This window comes from Anas platyrhynchos, chromosome 5 (assembly GCF_047663525.1).
Source record: "Anas platyrhynchos isolate ZD024472 breed Pekin duck chromosome 5, IASCAAS_PekinDuck_T2T, whole genome shotgun sequence".
NCBI classification, from domain to species: domain Eukaryota; kingdom Metazoa; phylum Chordata; class Aves; order Anseriformes; family Anatidae; genus Anas; species Anas platyrhynchos.
In genome coordinates, this window is record NC_092591.1 from 20,202,149 (window position 1) to 20,227,443 (window position 25,295).

At 37.5% G+C, this 25,295-nt stretch overlaps 1 long non-coding RNA gene across 2 annotated transcripts in view; it reads right to left on the reverse strand.

Moving 5' to 3' along the window:
* LOC119717235 (uncharacterized) overlaps positions 1-17,533 on the reverse strand; it is a 36,855-nt gene extending 19,322 nt beyond the window's left edge. The window contains exon 1 of one of the 2 annotated variants that reach the window (XR_005266447.2): positions 17,211-17,533. This is a non-coding gene — a long non-coding RNA (uncharacterized lncRNA). The remainder of the gene's footprint in view (positions 1-17,210) is intronic. The other variant, XR_005266446.2, reaches the window with a different exon arrangement.
* Between the last annotated feature and the right edge of the window lie 7,762 nt (positions 17,534-25,295).

Genomic DNA, 25,295 nt, shown 5'->3' on the forward strand with positions numbered 1-25,295 from the left:
TACCAATGTATCTTTATGTCACTCAGGAGCAAGGACAGCAAATCAAAATCCAGTCTAGGTTGTTTTTTCGTGTGTTTGATTGTTGTTTGGTTTAGTTTGGTTTCATTTTTGTTTGTTTGTTTTGCTTTTTAAATTAATTTTATGTCTAATCTCAGTCAAGTAATATTTGCCATTGCAGAGAGAGTCCATCGCTGAATGTTCCCATGATTAATTTTCCTTCAACCCATAAAGACAAACAAGATTTGATTTTCTGGTATACTCATTTTTGCAGATCGGTGTGTCCAAATTCTTCAATTTCTCTATTCAGATACTGTTTCCTTGGAAACAGCAGCCCACATGCTTCATATGGCTTAATGTATGTTCTACCAATTGAGAAACAGGAAATGAAAACAAGCATTATTTAATGATTTGTTAATGTTTAAATATACAGGTGATTACTTTAGTAGTTTTTTCTTACTTCTATCTCATAGCCTACACATTGAGGAATCATTTAGAAGACGACTATCAAAGAAATTATATAATTAGGAGTCAGGCCAGTAGGTTTGTTTGAAGAAAACATAACCATGAAATCAGTACTGCAAGATTCAAATTTACTGATGAAATCCTCAAGATGGTTTAATATTGAGCAAATCTGTAAGTCTGTGGTAGTTCAGGAAACAAGTGATGAAGAAAAGTTTCAGAAATGTTTTCAATTGTTTTGCTCCTAGAAGAGATTCCCGAGAAAAGATTGGGGGGATTCTACATCACATACATAATGTGTCTATTCAAATCGAACAAAAAGTAGAGTTGCTTTATATGTATAAAGGGTGCTTGCTCATGATTTCTTAGTATAATACCAACATTTTTCCTAATATTTTTAAAGCTCTTCTTTTATGTCTATTCTACTTGCCTTGACTACTATATACAGTTTTTAGAGTAGAATTACAATACTTTCCCACCAAAATCAGCCAAGCAAAAAACAACTTATGTCAGTCAAAACATCCCCTGCCAGATCCTAGAATCAAAACATAGAAAGACAACAAAAATCCATCCTGATTCCTTTATATAACTCTTATCTCATTCTTCATCTTCTTTTCAGAATAAAGGCTATTTATTACATTTCCTCAAATACTTTAAGGTGCTAATCCAAAAGAAAAACAGACTCTCAGAACTCACAGTAAATTTTAGAAATTTAGTGACAGCTAAAAAGAGTTGGAATAAAGACAAAAGTAATTCACTCTGGTAATAATGGAATATGGAGCTTTTTATTACCTATCACAGGTCACTGTTCTACTTCCAGTTGAGTGTAGTAGTAGCCCTAGAGTGTTACTTTCTGACAGCTATTTAATGATCTATATAAAATGAGTTTCTCAACTGCATTTTCCAGTTCCTAGGTATATGAATATACACTTTGATAAGATTTGGCACCATTTTGACAAGTCATACTTGAGAGGCCAGGGAATGAATGTGACATATCTTGACCCAAGAATGTCTCTTCCAGATTAGAGCTGAGGTAAATAAGTAGAGAAGCTTGAATTAGGAGACCCTGTATTGATTTTGTTCAGTGATGACTTTAGTCTCTAGAATTCTTGATATCAAATTTCTCACCAACTTTAATTTAATTTAGAAGTCATTTCAAGAAATTGATTTTCTCTTCGTAAGTGATTACATTTTATCATTTGGGAACAGGGAAGGCTGGAGGTGGGAGATACTGTTAGTTGTTTTTTAAAAGATACTTTTGTCCAGGTGAGTATTCAGGCTCTCAGATGATACCTATTCCATCAGGGTGAGAGTTTGTTATTATCAAGAAGCAAAAATCTCAAAGTGTTTGCACCTCCAACCCCAAAGGGTTAAAATTCAGGTTAAGTTCAGATTTTTGCAAAAACACTCAACAAAACAATGAAATTCTTAATGATGAACTGAGCCCTTAATTGTAGCAGGTACTGATGGTGCAAACAGAGGATATTCCAGACATAGCCAAACTCAAAGCTTTATGGATGGGACATAATTAATTTGGGGTTTAAAGGTCATAGCAATCTAAGGGACAGTTTTCCAAAGAAGACGTAAAGCAGGTGATATTCAAAATTCAACTGGACATAACCTCAAACAACCTTCTTTGAGCAGTGGAATTAAACAAGACAGTCTCCTGAGATCTCTTCCCATCTCAGCTATTCTGTGGTTTGTGATTTTTTATGTGGTATCTATATCCAGTGCACTACTGTACCAAAGCAATAAGAGAAGGAAAGGGAAAGTATTATCTTTCTCCAGCAATGGTAGATGCAGTTATAATATAAAGACAGATCTGTGAATTAGTTAGCCTTAGCTGATCATGAAATGCCTTACTTGGCAAAACACTTGCTTTGTCCATTTTGAGGAGTAGCTTAATCCTGTTCCAAAAGTTTTGAGGAGTTTGAGGAGTAGCTTAGTCCTGTTCCAAAGGAGTTATTTTTTCCTAAAAATAGATATAATGCTTCTGACACATGGATAATTTTAGACAATTCCAGAGAAGGGCGACAAAGCCGGTGAGGGGCCTGGAGAACAAGTCCTACGAGGAGCGGCTGAAGGAGCTGGGATTGTTCAGCCTGGAGAAAAGGAGGCTCAGGGGTGACCTTATCGCTCTCTACAGGTACCTTAAAGGAGTCTGTAGTGAGGTGGGGGTTGGTCTGTTCTCCCACGTGCCTGGTGACAGGACGAGGGGGAATGGGCTTAAGTTGCGCCAGGGGAGTTTTAGGTTAGATGTTAGGAAGAACTTCTTTACCGAAAGGGTTGTTAGACACTGGAACAGGCTGCCCAGGGAAGTGGTGGAGTCACCATCCCTGGAAGTCTTTAAAAGACGTTTAGATGTAGAGCTTAGGGATATGGTTTAGTGGGGACTGTTAGTGTTAGGTCAGAGGTTGGACTCGATGATCTTGAGGTCTCTTCCAACCTAGAAATTCTGTGATTCTGTGAAAAGCTAGACACCCATAGGCTTGAACACAGGTTATTTTCAAGCAAAGGTAATGAAATGCTTTGACCACCAATTATCCCTCACCTATATTTTCACTGCTTTCATAGGGAGCCTAATTAGACAAGCTTTGCCTCTGTTTTTGTGTCCCACTACTCCCTGTACAGAACTAAAGGGCAAGTCTTAACTCCCACAATCCCACTCAAGTCCATAAATAAAAGTTCATAATTTTGTCCTAACTAGAGTACATACATATGTGACATCAAAAGTATGCATGAATGTATGTACGTATACATGTGCACAGTATGAATTTAAAATAGTTTTAGAAGTTATAGGTCAAATAAAAAATCTTTAGGTGTAGGCATGCAATTGTAATTTCTCAGTCACATTTGATAGCAGGTTTGTATTTATATGCTTCTCCCCACCACCACCCCTCCCCCCCTCCCCCCCCCCCCCCCCCCAAAAAAAGTGGAAAAAATCCCCAAAGCCCTCATTTGTTTACCAAATTTTGTGAAGTCCCGGGCTCTTTTAATGATTACCGCATGCCAGACTGAAACAGAAATGTCAGCTAGCCAGCATAAATGGAAAACAAGATTATACCATTTCCTCATAACCCTGCGAAGGTGTGACACCAAAGTAATGCTTTTACATTTTATGAACATTGGCTGTGTGATAGTTAGGTATGACAATCCTTTAGATACGTGGTCTAACTGCAAACATTCTCATTTTTCTATTTCCACCTCCTGATCTGCTCTCACATCTGCAAGCCAAGGTATGCCTGCTCAGAACCTGTTAATACTGTGCCCAGCATTTTGTCTGGTGTTTGGTATTTGTTTGTTTTTGGAACAGCAAATTTGCAAAATATTTTTTGCAGAAACAGCTCAGAAAGAAAAACTGCAAATGAACAAAAGGGAAAGGGGGAAGAAAGCTCCTGATGCTACCACTTGTGTATTGGCAGTTGTCCTAGGATGCAGAATTTCTGTCTGAAATTGCCAGCTGGAATTTTCAGAAGAAAAATGAAAACTGTGGCATGCTGACCAGACATATAGAAAAGAGACACGCTGATTTGCCCTTTGGAAACAAAGCAAACAAAATAGGAGGGAAATTGTTTCAGTATTTTGCCCTTTAAAAGAAAAAAAGAAAAGAAGATACGAACATTACAAAAAAAAGATATAACTATCAGAAATGTAATGTCATCAACCTCTTTCAGTATTAGGATCATGAAAAATACTGGAGCAGGAAAGGGGAGAGGGAACAGTGGAAATACGTAATGCCTTTACCACAAAATATTTTGGTCTGTGATCACTGGCAGTATGTTCTCAAAACTTTTTTTTTTTTTTGGTCTTTTTTTTTTTTCTCCCTGTCTGTTCTGCTGCTTCTAAAAACACCTAGATGGCAAGTACAAACTGCTGAAGTAGTTGGAGAACAGACCAATGCTAAGCTTTCAGAAGTGGCAGTTTCAGTTTGGTTTCACTGATTCTGTTGAACTAACTGTGAGAAGCTGAAGCAAATAATAAAAGCACCTGTTCATAGACTATTAAAACAGCTTAAAGAAAGGCACTTGTGAAGAGCATGATAGTGTCCTGCCTAATACAGGTGAAGTGCTGGTAACACTAATCAGGCCCTGGAGGTCCACTGTTTATACCTCATCTCTTTTATTTTGCTCCTTCTCTTCATACTTGTTGGCTGTGGCAAATTCATGAAATTACTTTGAATCCATTACTTTGTCATTTGAAAGGCAATTTTCATCCTATCTAAGGGTTTAAAGGTATGTTGTTCAAATATGCAGATTACACTAATGACTGTGTTTTGCCAGTTTCTGTATCCAGCAGAAGCAATGAATATTACTACCAATATTCATTCATTTATTTTGATGCAATTTGTCTGCCTTAGGTTCCAGGCATCTTTATAGCAATTAAAATGTGCAATCATAAACATGGAAATTCACATAGAACACAGATACAATCAAAGCTGCCCAGATAAAGCAAAGCTAACTATTTCTGCATAGCGATGCCCCCCATTTGAATATTAAGACATCCACTGCAACGTTACATCCCGAGATGCAATGCAAATTCTTCTAGGAAATTAAGAAAAGTCTATAATAGATTTCACAAAGATTTGAATGGGATTCCACGTGTGTGTTGAGAAATTATTTTTATGTCTGTCCTGTGGTATAATAAAAACATGATGAGCTGCATCCTGATTCAGGAGGAGAGCTGAAACCAGTAGTCAAAATATGCATCAACAAATCCCTTTAATTTTAAAACAGGTGCTCTTATTTTATGTTGGGTGTTTTCTTCCTCTCTCCCCACCCCCACCCCCTTTTTTTTGTTTGTTTGTTTGTTTAAAACATTTTTAGTGATTATAGTTGAAATTATGTTACAGGGGGAAGTTGACTTAGACAATGATGTCCCAAGATTTTAGAACTTTTTATATTAAAACAATACTTGAAAATTCTGTCTGGGAGCTAAGACACGTCCAGTAGAAACCACACACCGTGGGAGCAGTGCTGAACTCATTCTTCCCTAACTTCTATTTATACTTCTGTTTCTCAGTCAACTTTTAATACAATTATATTTGTACTTTGCTGAATAAATTTAAGCTTAAGATATCCAAATCATCACAGAAAATTAACTATACCCTTGTGATGCACCTTCCCAAAATAAAATTAAATCTCAGATTTTTCACAAGCTGCTGTGTTGAGCGGCTCTCTCTGAGTAAAGGGAGGCTGTTGAGCAGGTTGCTCTTTTAAGCATAAAGGTCTTAATTCAATTGCTCACCTACTGTCATAGAAATGTCATGGGTCTTCAAGAATTTTATGTGGACTGACTGACATGGGAGAAAATTAAAGTATTTCAAAGCTTTCCCTGGTGGCAGCCAGGACTTCGGCTCATGTCTCAGTTTATCTGCAGTGCTGTTAAGCAAGCTGGTGTGCAGGAAACTGAATCAAGCCCAAATCAGTTCAGAGTTTATCTTGACAGCATTTACAACAAGCAACTTATGTGCTCCCAGCCCCAGAAAAGGGTGGAAACATGAAAACTCTCTGCTGGGAATAACACTCAGGTTATGTTTGGGAGAGTGCTCGCAACCTTGGGCCAAAACTTTGCCAGGGAACTGCCTCATACTTCATTGGTACATGTAGCTCTCTTCCAGTGTTTAACTTTAACACTCCCCTTCCAAAATTCACTTAGATGTTGAGCATGTGGTCAGGCTGCTGACAGGGTGCTGTGAGGGCTGCACCCTGTGAGGGATCCAGGGCCCTTCCCAACACCCCACCCAGGATCAGGGCAGCCATAAGCACTAGGACCTGTAAGTCTAGGACATGGGCTCAAGGGTGGGCCTGGCTCTGCAAGGGCCTCGGTTGGGCAGGACAGGGCTGTGGGGAGCTGGAGATGGGCCCTGCTGCGGCCTTGCTGGGGCATGTATTGATGGCCACAGGGGCTGACATGGGGTCCTGCAACATGGGAAGGGCGGGGGAGTCCTGAGGGAGACAGGCCTGTGGGGAACAAGGCCTGTGGGGTTGCTCTCAGGTCCCTGGCAGCGACCTTTTCAGCATCAATATCATTATGGACTTTGAGAGACTCTAAGCAGTGGGAGATTGCAGAGTAGCTCGTAATGGGGAGGAGTAATGCCTTTACCGAAGGCAAATGGTAGTATTTAAAGTCTTTAATGTAATATTAGAGAACATCTACAAGGAAATTAGACAAGCAGTTAAACAGTAGAGAATAGTAAAGTTGAGCATTCAGCTATTCTGAATGCTATCCGGCTATTCTTCTGAGAAGTAAGGCTAAAACCAGGATTGCAACTCTGGACTTTCAGAGAGACAACTTCAACCTCTTCCGGGAACTGCTTGGGAACTCATGGGCTAGGTTGCTAGAAGGCAAGGGTGCATGTGAGAGCTGGACTATGTTTAAGCAGCACTTCTTCCAAGCTTAGGATTGGTGCATCCCTAAGAGTAGGAAATCAGGGAAGGGGGACAGGAAACCTGTGTGGATGAGCAAGAAGCTCATCGATAAGATCAAAAGGAAGAGGAAGGTTTATGAAATATGGAAAAAGGGCCTGTCCTCTTGGGAGGAGTATAGAAGTGTTGTCAAGGCCTGCAGGGACGCGACAAGGAAGGCTAAAGCCCACCTAGAGATGAGGCTTGTGAAAGATATAAAAGATAATAAGAAGGTTTTTTTAAAAAAATATGTAAACACTAAAAGGAAGACTAGGGATAATGTGGGTCCCTTGCTGAACGAGGGGGGTGTCCTGGTAACAGGAGACGCTGAGAAGGCAGAGATACTGAATGTTTTCTTTGCTTCAGTCTTTGCTTCAGGGACTCTCCCACAGGACTCCTCGACCCTGGAGGGAGGAGAAAGAGCCTGAGAAGTGGGGATCTCCCCCCTTGTTGACAAGGGAGTGGTTCGGAAGTGTCTGAGTGGGCTCAACGCACACAAATCCATGGGTCCCAATGGGATGCATCCACATGTCCTAAGGGAGTTGGCAGAGGTGATTGCTGAACCGCTCTCTATCATCTTTGAAAGGTCTTGGAGAACAGGAGAGGTGCCTGAAGATTGGAGGATAGCCAATGTCACTCGGGTCTTCAAGAAGGGCAAGAAGGAGGATCCGGGAAACTAGAGGCCAGTTGGTCTCACCTCTGTCCCTGGAAAGGTGTTGGAACAGCTTGTTCTGGATGCCATCTCCAAGCAATTGGAAGAGAAGGTTATGAGGAGTAGTCAGCATGGATTCACCAAGGGGAAGGCATGCTCGACCAACCTTGTTGCCTTCTATGATGGCATCACCAGCTGGGTAGATGAGGGGAGAGCAGTGGATGTCATCTACCTTGACTTTAGCAAGACTTTTGATACTGTCTCCTATGACATTAGCAAAGCTGAGAAAGTGTGGGATAGAGGAGTGGACTGTAAAGTGGGTTGAGAACTGGCTGACTGGCCGAGCTCAGAGGGTGGTGATTGGTAGTGCAGAGTCCGGCTGGAGACCTGTGACTAGTGGTGTTCCCCAGGGGTCGGTGCTGGGTCCAGTCTTGTTCAACATCTTGATCGACGACCTTGATGAGGGAATAGTGTCTGCCCTCAGCAAGTATGCTGATGACACAAAGCTGGGAGGAGTGGCTGACATGCCAGAAGGCTGTGCTGCCATTCAGCCAGACCTGGACTGGCTGGAGAGATGGGTAGGAAGAAACCAAATGAGGTTTAATAAGAGCAAGTGTAAAGTCCTGCACCTGGGAAGGAACAACCTGAAGTCTCAGTACAGGCTGTGGGATGACCTGCTGGAGAGAAGCTCTGATGAAAAGGACATGGGGGTCCTGGTGGACGACAGGTTGACCGTGAGCCAGCAGTGTGCCCTGGTGGCAAAGAGGGCCAATGGGATCCTGGCATGCATTAAAAGGAGGGTGGCCAGAAGGTCAAGGGAGATGATCCTCCCCCTCTATTCTGCCCTGCTCAGGCCTCACCTAGAGTACTGTGTCCAGTTCTGGGATCTCTGATACAAAAAAAGACAGGGGTCTCCTGGAAAGAGTCCAGTGGTGGGCCACAAAGATGATACAGGGCCTGGAGCATCTTCCTTATGAGGAAAGGCTGAGAGAACTGGGTCTGATCATCCTGGAGAAGAGAAGACTGAGAGGGGATCTCATCAATGTGTATAAATACCTGAGGTGTGGGAGACAAAAGGATTGGGCCAACCTCTTTTCAGTGGTTTGTGGGGACAGGACAAGGAGTAATGGTCATAAGATAGAGCACAGGAAGTTCCGCACTGACATGCAAAAGAACTTCTTCACGGTGAGGGTGACGGAGCACTGGAACAGGCTGCCATGGGAGGTTGTGGAGTCTCCTTCTCTGGAGATATTTAAGGCCTGTCTGGACGCCTATCTGGGCAGCCTGCTCTAAGGAACCTGCTTTGACAGGGGGGTTGGACCCAATGATCTTTCAGGGTCCCTTCCAACACCTTCAGTTCTGCGATTCTGTGATTCTGAATTCATGGATGAGGTCTGAGCTCAGAACAAGGCAGTCCTGGAAGTGAGGACTGGTGGCTACCAGCAAAGCCCTTTTAATGTCTCCACTTTTGCACACAGCCCTGCCTCTGTACAGTCAGCAGTAGTTTGCCCATCAGTATCCAAAGTCAAAAGCATTTTATATACTAATATTAAAATGAATGTTAAATTACACCAGAAACCCATTTACTTTCAGGGCTAACACTGATAAATTTACTGTGAAGAGCACACAGAGTAATGTGCAGTACAGTATGTTGCCTACTTTCTGAGGGCCTGGCTAATGGGGAAACTTGCCCTGTGTTGCTTTTTATTTCCAACACCCAGCTGTAAGGAGGCAGAAATTTAAAATTAAAAATAACCTTTCAGCTGATTCCTTGCATAATTGCTATCTTGTTTTGTTAATACTGTGGCTGAATTATAACTTGCTGAAGCCCTTGAGATTTGCATGCTGGTTTATCAGCCTGAATTTGCATTGACATGCTTTTCAGTCAAGTGAGTAACTAAATCCTATGGCCTTGAGTGAGCCTGGCAGTATTTGCATAGAAAATCAGAGGAAGATTAGGGAGAATGACTATATACTGTCTCCATAAATAGATTCAATACTGCAAATGTGCACATCTTAAAATACTGCTGAATTTCTTTGGACTGTAGCTGACATACCAGCAATGATTTGAAAAAGCAATACAATAAAAATAGGTGAAAGACAGACAAAACTCTGCTGCAATGCCAGTCAGCCTTTCACTGGGGATGTTGGAAATGGCCAGGTCTCACTGGACTAGCACTCATGCATGAACATGAACAGACTACAGCAGCCATTTCACCTGAAAGGTTGCTTATCATTTTCTGTTCACAGCCCAGTAAAATTAGAACTTTGCATTATTGTGGAGCAGATCTATATAAAGCCTAAACTTCTCAGTTTCCCCAGAGTGTGTTTTATATACTTTTTATGTATGTGTTGTTTTTTTTTTTTTTTTTACCTTGAAACAAACAAACAAGCAAACAAACAACAACAACAAAAAAACCACATACACACACAAGAAAAAAAATAGTTCATTTTGTAAAGGTCTCATCCTAGCTGGCAAAGGGGTTGATAATACCAGCCTATAGTGTTAGGTTTTTCTTCTGTTTATTATGAAAGATTTGGAAAAAAACATTTTGAGTTAAAACATGTATTTCATTCTTAGTAATCTTCTGAATGAGGCTTATTATCACCAAACAAAAATAGACCTGTTCCAGATGGTTTTAGCCAGTGTTAAATGCTTTGCAAGGACCTTCAAGAAGCATCATAGAGGAGAACTATTGAATTAGTTCCCCTTCAGGTAACTATCTTGAGACAATTTTTATTTATTTTTCCTCATGCTCTAATCTATCACAAGGTACTGTATACCTAATTTTGCTTAATGTTACTAAAGATGTTTTGAAGTCTGAGCATCAGTTAAGTAAGTTATATCCATAACTCTAAAACTCCATTGTGAACAGCAGTATTGTCCTTGAAGCCCTTAAGTGCTTTTACAAGAATATTTCTGCTTGAGTCTAACTTCTGATTAAACCAACTATTCATGTTCCTCAAGTTTCTGAGTGCTTCTCTCATTTGACAGCAGAGAGTAGGAGCAGATGGGTTTCATTAGATGTCCCAAACCTTTATCTTTTAATCACCTGCCTCACACAATCTAAGGGGGGAAAAGGGCAGACATATGAGAAATCTCCTCCTTTCTGCTTCTCTCTCTCTCCAGTTCTCTGCAAAGCATCTGCTAAGACCTCATTCATCACTGTGAAAGCTGCGAATGGATAGCTGTGTAATACCCCAAGGTCTTGTCTGCTGTGGTGGTATAGTGCCTAACCTCTCCCCTATTAAAGAAAAGGCTATAAGTACTTTTGTCAACCTGTCAGCAAGCACTTCTCTCTCAATACTGTTTGCTCAAACCTCACCCCCACCATCTTACAATGTCAGCTTTCTGAAAATGTTTTCATTTTGAAGAAAGTCCTAGATGTAGTTCTCATAAGCATGTATTCCTTATTTCGTTTGTCAGTGCACAGCCACATATAGAATATATATTTGTGTGCATGTGCCTATTTATGTGTATATATACCTATGCATCTCACAAAATGTGAAAAAGGTGATCTTCTGTGTCCTTCAGGTTTAAAAAATATCAGTGTTGCCCACCAGATTTAAATTTTGACCATAGGTTTAAGAGAGTCTTCAATTAAACTACAACCTCCCTGCTCTGTTTTTGTTTCAATGAAAAGCGGTCCACAGAATCCTTCAGAAATAAGAAATAATATTCTCATTGGACTGCTGAAGAGTAAGAGTTTAATTCTTTCCAGAAGAGTCTTCCCATATTCTACTACTGTTTTCTGATGAATGCTAATTTAGGATTCTCATACTAACTCACATTTAACATTAATCATGGTTTTCCACACCAAAAAACACTAAGATTGATGGCTGATTAAAATAGATGCCTGAAAGTTTCTCTGATTTAAGGCAAAATATAGTACAGCTCCCTTACTTTTTAGCCAGTTTTTATCTAGCTAAGTTTCTTTTTGAGCTTTTTTTTCTTTCTTCCTTGTTTTAAATCTTCTGTCCATGCCAGGAATACTCTCATCTGACTGTGAAAGAATCAAATCTTGCAAGCTTTCAGTATTTCCATAGTTAATTTTATAAATAAGTAACAATTTCTGCGTATATACAACATGATCAATTTCATAAGATCAAACAATAAATTTGAATGTAAACAGCATTTAAGAACAAATAATTAATATAAATAGTGCTTAAGCACTACTTAGATGACTAATTGCATTGTCTCTAAGGATTGCACTCAACTTCCACTGAAGTTACATGAAAAGATATATTCTTTCTTTCCAGATATTTTTAAATTAAAAAATAAAAATAAAAAATAAATATTAAGGAGAATCCAAAATGTAATCTGAAAATCTTCTTGATTTGATGGAGATATGTGTATTGAGAATGAATCAAACTTTCTGTCTGCATTGTGCTGACTTGTTCCATAATTAGTCAGAGTCACTAAACTTGTGGAGAAGAAGATTTAAATTCCTAATGTGAACTTAAATCCACTTTTTTTTGTTTCTTTTCATTTTTCCCTGCAATATTAAACACATCTTTAAATGGAACAAAGTAGTGTGAATGCACAACAAAAAAAAATGTTTAATATAAAAATGATATATGCAATAACTGATTCATACCAAGAGAAAGGATACCTGCCTTCAAGATACAGTTTATTCCTCAAGCAATTAATGAACCATTTTTTGTGATATAGCTGTGTGAGCAGCTCAGCTTCATTATCTATTTTTATAGACATGCTCAAAGCTGACATATTTATACCCCACAGGTATTCCTGGTGATATATATTAACAGCAGAGATTAAAAGTAGTGGTTTGGTTTTGTTTTGTTTTGTTTTGTGAAGAAACTTGGCAAAGAATTCATACCTACAGCTGCTGTGTTACCTTGACTGCCAGGTAAAAGACAAAGAACAGTGAGGCCAAAGTAGAAAATGAAGATAAGAAAAGAGAAGGCAATTCAGCACTACTATAAAATTAAATTGACTAGAATGTTTTTAAAATATGGTAATTAGATTTCTTAGCCACTGGAAAGGATGGAGTTTGATTTTAGCTAGGTGAATCAATAACATTTCAGATTAACTATCTCTGATAAGCATTTAATTTCTGATTAATAAGAAAGTTATTTCATGTTAAAAAAATAATACTAGTAGAGTATTTAAAAAAGAAGGATAACAGTTATGTGTGTGCTGACTAATTTCCCACAAAGCAATATTTCATAAAATTTTTAGGCTGTTAGCTTAGCATCACCACCTAACTGAAGGCATTTAATGCTTTATATTTATTAAGGTGAGTACTATGAATAAAAGCCAATGAATTGCTAGAATTCCTAATAACGTGTTTATTGGTACACAGTGGCATACATAGTAAACAAGGAATATTTCTCATTAATTTTAATATACTGAACTGTAGCCTGCTTTTTAACCTGTCTGCAATAAGTTACACTTCTTTATGTTTTCTGTACCACTTTAGAATGCCTTTACTTCATAGTGCCTCTAATAGAATTCCTTCTGACATTTCAAACAGCAAAATATCTTCAAAGCATCTTGGTAAAAATCTCCATTTATCTTCCTTCCCCTGCCACAAAATTTTGGACAAAAATGATTTTAAATCATTTATTTTAAACTCAAACTATTTCTCTACCACCCCTGCCACCTGCAGTACCCCTGTTTTACTGCCTTTGAAAAAGCTGGAACAAAAGCTTAGGAAAGTTATCAGAAACAACTACCTGGTCATAGCTGAATGAGCTGAATGTGTGAACTGTATATCTATAATTCATCTTATTTCCTGTCCTTGTTGGATAATTAAGTCATTTTAAAAGGTGTTATTCATTGACCATAAGAACCAAGTGTATCTGGTGAAAATTTAGGAAGGCAGAACAGTCTAATCTACTGTGACCTTCTCAGGTGTTTCCATATTGTACTCCAGTTAGTTACCCATCTAGAACCTGCAAGGCTGAAGTCTCCAAAGTGAAGCAGCAAACTAACATAATATTCTGAGGCAAAGCAGAGTTACTGCATGTACTTCCTTCATTACACTCCCTTGGAGGGTATTGAACTTTGAAATTGATTTAAAACCCTTTTATGCTTCTATGGAAAACAACCTCTGTGTGCTCTTGGTTCTATCCTCATAGCATTTGAATCTCTGTAATGATTTTGCTTTTATAGGAATCAGATTTTCAAGATACTATATAAGATGAATACTTTGATATAAGCCATGGGTTTGCTACAGAGTGTCCTGTGCTTTCTGAGCAAAAATTGGATAGTCAGAAATTACTGGGATAAAATTAGAACTGCAAAGCTGAACTGGTGACCAAATGTAAAGCAGTCAGTTTTTTGTTTTGTTTTGTTTTTGTTTTTGTTTTTGTTTTAATCTTTTTTTCTTTTCTCATGTGTCTTAAAGGTTTGTGCTTATTTTGGTATCTCCAGAACAAAATGGAAGGAAAATAACACCTTATGCCAAAACCTACCTTTATACAATATCCATCTTGAATTGTTCTTCATAGAATGCCTAAGAAAGACCTGGGAGTGATGCTGGACAGTCGGCTGAATATGAGCCAGCAGTGTGCTCAGGTGGCCAAGAAGGCCAACGGCATCCTGGCTCGCATAAGAAGTAGTGTGACCAGCAGGTCTAGGGAAGTGATTGTTCCCCTGTACTTGGCTGTGGTGAGGCTGCACCTTGAGTACTGTGTTCAGTTTTGGGCCCCTCACTACAAGAAGGACATCGAGGTGCTTGAGCGGGTCCAGAGAAGGGTGACGAAGCTGGTGAGGGGCCTGGAGAACAAGTCCTATGAGGAGCGGCTGAAGGAGCTGGGCTTGTTCAGCCTGGAGAAGAGGAGGCTCAGGGGCGACCTTATTGCTCTCTACAGATACCTCAAAGGAGGCTGTAGTGAGGTGGGGGTTGGCCTGTTCTCCCATGTGCCTGGTGACAGAACGAGGGGGAATGGGCTTAAGTTGCGCCAGGGGAGTTTTAGGTTAGATGTTAGGAAGAACTTCTTTACTGAAAGGGTTGTTAGACACTGGAACAGGCTGCCCAGGGAAGTGGTGGAGTCACCATCCCTGGAAGTCTTTAAAAGACGCTTAGATGTAGAGCTTAGGGATATGGTTTAGTGGGGACTGTTAGTGTTACGTCAGAGGTTGGACTCGATGATCTTGAGGTCTCTTCCAACCTAGAAATTCTGTGATTCTGTGATTCTGTGAAATGTGATTGAAAGTTACACAATCATGAAGTCATTAAAATGCTATGTAGGAAAAAATAGTGCAAGTTACTTCAGCTTCTTATGGTTAATACCAATAAATAAGAAAGAAGGTGAGTTAAGTGACCATCAAACAGGGGAAGGTACACATATGCAAGGTACTGGTTTTGGTTTTCTGTTCTCCTTTCTGACAAGTGAAGGTAAAACAGCATCCTCCGATTAGGAATAGCTAAAGACAGCAGACAAAAGCACTGCAGTGGACCTGCACCTTTCGAAACAACTTAAGCAGACAGACAGCCCTAATTTTTTTTTTTTTTTTGTAAGACAAAAGACCAGCACTTAATCAAATTTTTCTTGGTAATGTATGACGTAACTAAAGTGTACTCAGTCTCTGGAGCACCTTCTAGAACAACTTTTCCCACCCTGAATCTCACCTGCTTGTTTCTCATGGAGCTTTCATCCAGCAAGATGGCTTACTAAGAATTGCTGCACTCTGGATTTGAGCTTTAGTCACAGATACCAGCTTTTGCTAATAAGCATCTGCAGGGTTGTATGCAGGACTTTCACAGTTTCTGTATATCTCTAATTCCTGACAAATAGTTTTTGTACTTTGCAGCTAATCTGACTTCCGTTTTTTTCCTAATGAAGTAAGAAATAAACAGTATTGTAACTATGAATGAAAACTGCTGCCTATTACACTTCCCCTCCAATTCAAAGCAAGACCAACAGTGTTGAAAATGACAGTACATATGCTATGAGCATTTGAATTTTCAACAGCCTGTGCTTAATTCGATATAATTGATACCTGCCTAAGATAGAAGCTTGCAAGTACTCTTTATGAGACACAGAAATAGATAAAGAACTAGTGTAAGAAATAGAAAACAGACAATGCTGGTAAGTGAAACCATGTCCACTCTGAGGGAAGCATTAAGTGTGTCCCACATGGATTAAGACTCAGATCTCTACTGCCTTTTATCTGTATAACTGATCTGGACAGTAGGATTAAGTTTAAGTGGTTACATTTGCTGATGCTGATTGGAGAGCAGCAAACACAAAGATAGCTGCCAGAGATACTCAGGAGGTAGAAATGTGCAATCTGGGCTACAAATTCACATACAGTGTTTACTTGTTCCAAATAGCCTGATTCAGAATTCACTCTGGTTTTACTCTGATACAATGCCATTCATTCACTAGAATTACTTCTAAGTTATCCTCATCATTTCTAATACACACAACAAAGGTTTGTATGTTTAACATGAATCTAGCTTTTTTCTGGAAGGAACAAACATCTTCAAATCAAAAAAAAAAAAAAAAAAAAAAAACCACAACAATAATACACATCACTTAAGGTAAGAAATATCTTAATTGGCATTGATTATTAATTAACTTAATGATATCTTAATTGACAGTAAGAATCTGTTACCCTAAGAAACTGTAATATGCAAAACTGGATGTGCTGCCACACTTTTATTTCCCTCTTTCCCCCATATCTATCCATTCACAGGACCAGTAAGTCTCAGAAGAATAGTTTAAGATAGCATCAGGTGACCCCTTGATAAGTCATAACAGTTATTATGAGCTCTAACACCAGCATATTATACTTAGGTATGAAGATAAAAAATAAATAAAAAATAAAAATTTTACAGCTGCCTCTTTTGGAGGCCCATGACACTGAATTCTTCTGTGCTGGGAGACAGATTTGCAAATATTTTATGTCACTGAAGTTCCAGAAACAAAATAGCTTGTATCAGGACCTTCTATTACATGAAACAGATTAATTTGTGGAGAAAATCCAGCTAAATTATAAAAAGTTTATAGAGTGGCAGTTAGCCCAAAATTTAATTCAGCTCAAAGTAGGTACAGTACCCGCTGGAATTAGTGTTACAATAGTGAAAATTTCTGAACAGCTAAATTGAAGCTTTCTGTGAGTCATCAAACAGAAAAGTTTTAAAGAGATCTGGACTAGTAGTAGTATTTCAGGGTTTAAAAAATATTTATATGATAAAACACATAATTATATACATTCCATCATTCTTCCAGAAACTTGCCAAGGACAACATTTATCAGTAATCTAGGATGGCATTCCCTGGATTTTCCTAAAAAATTACAGCTATAAATGACAAAAGATCAAGTAAACCTTCCTTAAAAAAAATTTGCAACTATCCCTTTCTTGAAGTATTTTTACATGGTAATTGCTGTATGATTTCTGAAAAAGGCTTAAGCAGTCTTTGAATGAACTAACTCAGGTATTATGATAGAGTTTAGCTGCATTAATATGGAGATCTCTCTAGAATAATATGATCAACTATAAGTAGATGTGTAAAAAGACTATGTCCATATGGTGGTATGCTATGCCATGTTGATACACAACTGCACTATTGGCAATTGGAGTAGTACACAATCCAGGACATTTTTCTGAAACATATGCTATGGTCCCAGCAAAAGTTATGGGGTTAGCAATACTACTACAGGAAAAGGTTCTGTAAAATATTCCATGAACTGTAATCATAAAACAAATCTTGTGTTACCTTGTGTGGCTGGATGAATCATCATAAGCAATAGCTTGAGTTGATCGATCTGTTTTGCTTCTGTTCTCTGAATGAAAAAAAGATAGGTACATTTCTGTCAGAGATACCAAACAATTCACAAATACTAAATTTATTTAAAGTTATCTCTGGAAAAGATTTATACATTTTTATAAATTAGGAGAACTGAAGCAATATAAAATCTCTTTTACAGTTAACCACATACACACATGCACACACACAAAACAACCAACACAAAACAAATCAGAAAATACAGGAGGTGTATACTCAACTTGTGTTTCTGTGTATTGTGAAAAATGAGATGGTTTAGGGATGTCGTGTGGAATGAGAAGAGTATAATCTCCTAAACATACCAACATAATGAATTCTGCAGTTTTGTAGTTAAGTTTTAAAGGAAATATCTGAAATACCTGTTTTTTTTAGCTACAACTGGTCATCACTAACAGGAATCTCATTGCAAAAACTATAATAAACATTCCAACCAAAAATGGATGAAATTTCATAGTCTCAGCTTATCTTTGTAATATGTGCAGTTGTATATAGTAATAGTATGTCATACTCAAACATTTCCAAAAGCTGCATATACTGTCTTCTAAACCCTGCAGTTTACTTATGTGACTTTTCTGGGAAAATGTAGGTTAAAGATGGATCACAGAAACAGTCTACAAGGTTTTGATGTATGACAGGCATGTCTTTCCTCATAACCCTGCCTAAGGCCTTACGGACTGCAAAGTGCCCTACTGGGATGATGGTGTGGATTGCTTGCTTTTCTTCTTTTCTAACACGGTGACTATGTAAGAGAAAAACAACCTCAAAGAAGATCAATAGATCACATTCTAGGAAATGAAACTATCTCAAAAATGAGCCTGTAAATGAGCCTGTAAATTCTATATATGCAGTGGATAGAAACAAATCAAATGAACTTGGTCTGAATGCCATTCTGTTAAAATTTTCTTGTGAGGAAAGCATAAAGTCACTGCTACAGCTGAGGAAGACGAAGAAGTTGACAGCCAAGAAGCAGAAGGTTAGGTGGATAGAATAAGGACTTGGAAGGTGAGGTGGATGGGGAATTTAGACTTTAGTTCACTGTATTAAGGAGAGATTTCTGACTAATGGAGGAGATTTTGTAAGGAGATGCTGCATTTCAGAAACTGATTTAAAATCAGACAATTCTTTAAAATTGTTCTGCCCTTAAAAACATTGAAATATTAAAAATAAAACAATAATTTGTATTATTGATATTTGGATTTTTTAAAGTGATTATTTCTATTGAGAGGAAAAAAAAATCTTCTTTTCTAAGATTGCTAAGTATCTTTATTGGGAAAATAATTCTCTCCTTTAAGGATTAATGCATTTATTGTCTGTCTTGTCACAAACATCAAAAAAGCATGACAAAGAGGTCATTTCTCTGTTATGAAATAAATTTATATATGATATAAAGTTATATGTGCATGTCTTAAGTATATGACAGACATGAAAATATTGGATAACCAAGTAAAAGATTTTTGTATAGCCATGGTGTGTAGAAAAGCAGTAAACTTAAATATATCTGTAGCATACAAACATGTCAATGACAGATAGTTTACCACATTCTTATAGCCAATTTACAGCAATCCTAACAGTGAAAGTGAATAGTAAGCAGATGAGGGCACTCCCCCTGCCAGCTGCAGAGAGCACACTGTAGAAAAGGGGTGTTACGCCACATCTCTTCCAAAATCTGTCATTCATTTGAAATGTAGCCTGGTGCTGACAATGAACCATTCTCTACAGCATTTCTTTAGAAGGTTTCTTTATTTTATTTTTCCCCAATTGCTGCTTTGTTTACAGTAGCAATGGAACACAACTCCAAGTTATTTTTTTTTTTGTGCTTTTCCTAACTAAAAGAATGGTGAAATTTTTTGGTTATTTTTTTTTTGCCTCAGCTGGAAGAAAAAAAAAAAGTCTACCCAGACAATTAGAACAGTTTGGTCTTAGAAAAGTAATGGAAAGTAATATAAAACATTGTACCTGGCCATGAATAATGCTATTTACCAAGACCCCTTTGGAACTTCCACTGCATTTTTGCTCTTGAAAGTTCTTATTTATTTTCACAGTTGGTTATGAAAACTGTCACTCAGTAATGCTACTTTTGCAATTGTGGCCTTTGGGACCACTATACTGCATTAGAGCAGGAAAATATGTCTCAGAAAATAAAAATCTCCTACTACTTATACCAGGAGAACATAAAAGAGTAGAATGAACATGAAAAGTAGTTACAGACCTCTCAGAAATCAGTAGTTACAGACCTCTCAGATTTTGGCTATCTCCCCCCAAGAGAGGAGAAAAAAGGGGTTTATTTTAGGGCTAACTCTGAGAAGAACTCCTATCATACCTTTTAAGTAGAAATCCTTTCAGAGACCCACCTCAAAGTAGAAATCCTTCTAGAACCCACCTCAAACTCCCAATTTAAAATTTCACTTTTACTGTCTAAAATAGAGCCAGTAAAGGCTGCAGAATTTTACCCATGGAAATCTGAAAACAATATTTTAGAATAAAATATTTATTAAAATACTAAGAGATTGTATGCTATTAGGTATAATGGAACAAATGCAGTGCAGAGTTCTTTAAATGAACACTAATTTTCATCAGAACACTATATTCCTGACTGAATTCCGTTTTCAGGGAAAAATAATCTGTATTTTTCCTAAAATCTTTACTTAAGTTAAAATTGTCCAGCTTCCACTCTACTCTTCTTCTGCTCCTTTTCTGTCAAAGATTCTTTAAGATTTTTAATTCTGTGTCATTTTCCTTCAAAGTTTCCAATACTCAAATATAACAAAGACTTTACATAATATTTTGTAGATATTTAGTACCATAAAATTAGGAATTAGTTAGGCTTGAGAGACAATAAAGGAGAGAAGGGAAAGGAGAAAAAGCTGAGATGTTGATGTCCTTTGAGAAAGTGCTGTTAACATTGCAATCTTATGTTATCAGGCTTAGTGTTTTTCTGTTCTCAGTGTAGTTTTTTTTCAGAGTCTCCCTTGGCCAACGTAGAATAATACTTTGAGCAAAATAATGCAGAACATCTTGAAACATAACAAATCTAACAAAATGACTTTTGATACAAACAATCTTAAAGTTGGATAATAATGATAAATGCTTTGGAGACTGTAAAAACATTCAAATTACTGGACATAAAGATACAACTAACATAATAGAGCTTCAAAACTAAATCTCATTTACTTTTGTATTTGTTCTTCATAAAAATTACAATCATAGCTGTTTTCAAATGTAACTGATTATTTTGCATATGTTACTCCAATATGATTTTCTGTTATTTAACATTTTTCCTTCTATTGGCTTAAATTACCCATGGCAAATGCTTCAAAGCAGACTCAAACAAGACTTCTGTGTTTGAAGGCTGGCAGAGAATATATACACACATATATACATATGACTCTGGAGGCTTAAATGTCTTCTTGCCATCTCCCAGACACTGGAGTACTGGAATACACTCTGACCCGTCTCTGTGATTTTGTAGTCTGTCCAGGAATGTGTCAACAACAACAGCAAAAAAATAATAAAATAAAATAAAATAAAATAAAATAAAATAAAATAAAATAAAATAAAATAAAATAAAATAAAATAAAATAAATAAAATAAAATTCTAACTGCATTAGAAATCAAGTAGCTTGTTATCATGTAGTATATCTAGTATCAAGTGCACTCCATTCTCAAAAAGAAGGTTTGTGTTTTCATAAGGGCAGAAGTTATTTGGCTGTTCTGTTGAATTCTGTTGGAAACTTTTCTTGCCATGTTGCAAGTACTATCTAAAATAGATTCACGCACTGTATTTGGATGCAGAGATGTTTTCTGGAGACAGAATCATGTTGAACAATTCACGTTATCACAAATGCACAACTATATTTCTTTGACCCACAGAGGGTGAAGATTTTTGAAATCCTCTCTGAAAAAAATATGCTTGGGGATAGGAACTAGGTCTTGTGGTTTTACTTTAACATATTTTACAGGGAGTTTTAGGTCTAATGTGCTCAAGAGCCTCGACTGACTTCAAAAGATCTCAATTTCCATTTATTTTTATAACTAGTAGCTATAGTTTCAAAAGCACGCAGTGCTCAACAGCTACTATAAGAGGGATGCCATGTGAGAGCACAGACTATGTACAGTTCTTTTCAAAATATGTTTATAAGTGAGATGAATTTTTAACATAGCCAAACTTTATATGCTTTGGTTGTCTGCCATGTGTGAGTACAAGGAAACACACATTGCTTACCTCTGTTGCAAAAGTTTTGTTTAGAAGTATCTGAAAAGTGTTCTTGAAACCTGATGATTAGATGATGTTATAAATACCAAGTATTATTATTTTGCTGGCCAAGAAGAAACACACAAGCATGCAGAATCCATTAGGTGAGTATGGATTTCCCTTACACTTCATTTAAAAGTCAAACATATTTAGACATACAGAGCAACAGAATAGACCATGTTGCATAAGAGGAGAACAGAGAATCCATTTTTAAAGCAAAATTCATAACCAGAACATTTTCATCTTCCAAAGAAAGCTTACACAACTCATTTTTTTGGAGCCACTACTTATTTTGACTTGTTGGAAGTCTTTAGAAAGTCTTGTGTTGTACTTATAGGAGGCACCATACTATCAGATATAGCTTTGCTTTTCACTCAGTGTAACTTGAAATTAGATGTAAAGATAGTCTCAAATGAAAGAAAAGTAGGAAAGGAAGGAAAACATCAAGCATATATTTAAAATTTACTAATATAGTTTTCAAGATTATTGTCAGATCAGTAAAAAAATGAATAAAAGAAATATCTAAATCAACTTTTTAAAACAGTTACAATGGATTCAAACATTTACACGTGCTTTTGAAAACAAAAGTTCAGATCATATCCACAAAACCAAGTACTTGTATAAGAAAAGGAAAGAATAAATCCGTAGAAATTTTATCACTTGCCCATTCTAGATTCTCACTTATATTTCAAGACAGTATGAGCATTAAATTGTTCTTAGGTAGCACTGAAAGGAAAATACCAATGTTTTGTAAGCACTAAAACTAAGGAAGGAAGGGGTTCTAGATAAAAAGCCATAAATCAAACCAGGTATGCATGGCTAATACATGAACAATACATTAGATATAGATATAATGATACATGCGGTTGTTTTGTGCAACAAAATTGTATGATGTTTTAATTTTAATAAGGCAATGGACATTTAGAACTGGGGCAAGTATATAAATTTGACCAACAGGTTTATAGCCTCTTGCATACCATGTAGCTCCTCTGTGCTACTGTAGGGGTTTGGAAAGAGAAACTTCCCAGAAGAAGTGAGTAAGTTCTCCAAAGTGTATAAAAATGGGGCAGAGGGGGGATCAGATATTGAATCCAAGTTAAAAGTTGAAAGGCAATGAGCCATGTGAACAAGAGGAGTTCAGAACCCAGGGGTTTTTCCAAGTCTGAAAAAGCTGTCTGTGGACACAGCTGCTGGTAGCTCAGGGAATCATGACACTACTAGCTAATTTATTCAAGCCTCAACCTAACTCTTATTCTAATAGCACATAGTACAGCAAGGTACTGAAGTTCAAGTGTCTGCTGCTTTAAGGCCTTTGGTTTTGAGCATTTGTACTATCAATATGCATGAAGGCATCAATAGGTATGGTGGTCTTGTAGTATCTAATGTATGGACACAAAGGAACTAGAAGTTAGTCAAGCAGGGTCATCCTCCTTCATGGGACAGATACCTTGGAAAAGACTTTCTGAGTCCAGTCATCTGCTGTCCGGACATTTATGGCAGCATTATAGCACTAAAATCAGATAAATAATTGTTGTCTTTGAGGCAACGTGAGGTTTTTGCTTTTCTAGCCATGAACACATGAATTTCCTTGCAACGCAGTATTTGACGTAAGTTGAGACTGGGTAAGTTTGGAAGTGAATTTTTGTCTTTTTATATCCACAAAACTGTTCTGATGAGATTTTCTGCCTATTCTTACAGTAAGATTTCCAGGTAAAATAGAATGAAAAGCCAAATTTCAGGAAGTTTTGCAAAACTTCACCATGTTTTGTTCATCCCTAGATCTTGCTTAGGGTCAATTCGATCCAGGAGAATCCTGACAGCCTAAGTTGTAATTGGTCAAGGTATCCTGATGGAAGGTCAGTGATATATTTTCTTTTCTTGGTTTCACAAATCTAATCAGAATGTATAACTTCAGATTTTAGCCTGTTAAGAGATTGCTCTATACTGAGGACAGTATGCAATGCCCAGGCTATGCAGGATCCTGGTCCAAGACAGAAAATACAGTTCACTACTTCATCACAGTTGTGTTAGATAAAGCATCAAGTAGGGAAACAAAAACAAAAAACAAAAACAAAAACAAAAACAAAAACAAAAACAAAATAAAAATAAAAATAAAAATAACAATAAAAATAAAAATAACAATAAAAATAAAAATAACAATAAAAATAAAACATTGACATAAGAAAGGATCTTAAGGATCTTTCTTCAACCCACTAGACCAGTCTAGTGGAAGAATAAGGATTTAGCTCACATCCCCATTGTTCTGTACACAAACAAAACAACATGTGACAATATTTCAAAGGAATTATGCTCCTATTTCTATTTTGTGTGTGGGTGTTATTTGAAGCGTAAACCCACATTAAGAAAGGATTCATTGGACTCGTCAGAGGAAAAACTGAATAGTCTTTGTTTTACAGAAGGTCAAATCAAATGATCCATGTTTAATTTCTTATGTGACATTCATTCATACACATTGATATGCATATGTTTGTCATTCATGGAAATCAGGGAACAACTGTTATAAAATCTACTGAACTAGAACTTAATGAATTAACCTTAAATACAATTAACCTACCTAACTTCCTTATCAGTTATGCTTCTCCTTCCGTTCTGAAAATTATCAAAGCCCTGCTGTATAATGTGACCTTTCAGCTTTGCATCCAACCACTGCTTATAGAGTTGGGTGGAAGTATTTTGAAGTTCAGACAAAAAGGGTTAAAGACTGCCTTCCACCAGCTGTTCAAAACATAATATAAATGTTAAAGGAAAAAGACTTTTCCTTTAGGAAGGGAAGGGGAAGGGAGGGGGAAGGGAAGGGGAAGGGAAGGGGAAGGGAAGGGGAAGGGAAGGGGAAGGGAAGGGGAAGGGAAGGGGAAGGGAAGGGGAAGGGAAGGGGAAGGGAAGGGGAAGGGAAGGGGAAGGGAAGGGGAAGGGAAGGGAAGGGAAGGGAAGGGAAGGGAAGGGAAGGGAAGGGAAGGGAAGGGAAGGGAAGGGAAGGGAAGGGAAGGGAAGGGAAGGGAAGGGAAGGGAAGGGAAGGGAAGGGAAGGGAAGGGAAGGGAAGGGAAGGGAAGGGAAGGGAAGGGAAGGGAAGGGAAGGGCGCCTTCTATATTGACTTCTAATATGACTACATTGTATCATTTTTTACTCTTAATAAGTTAATTCCTTAACATGATATGATTGATTTTAACCACTTTAATGACTTAACCCTAACCATCAATATTTCACATAGGGAAATGGTAAATTTTCCAGATGAAAGAAAAAAAAAGACTTTCAAAAGGTTGATGTGTAATGGTAGAAAAATACATTGATCTCACTTACGAAAGTGATTTTTCTCGTTAATGTTTCTGAATGGATTTTTTTTTCAGGGCTTGTTTTGTTTTGTTTTACTTCTGTTTGTTTTGTTTCTTCCACAGATATGTCAGGCATCTGAGCTCTTAAGTCAACATATACAGAAAGTTAAAATTTGCAAAATTACTAAATCCTATTTTCTAAATTGTTTAGATACAATTGTGAATTGCAGAACTTAACATGATTAAAAGGTGAACTCTAGTGTATTATACTGGAAATACAGAATATTGCTATACAACTGTTACTACTGATATAGCAACTATTTCTCTTCAGTAAATAAAACACCTTGAGCAAGGATTCAGTGAACAGAGGGGCAAGAAAAGGATATTATTACAGATGCATGGCATATGTGATTTGTCTGACATTTACTACAAATCAGGATACACTAGGGTCTTACCAGTTTGAGTATAGGTG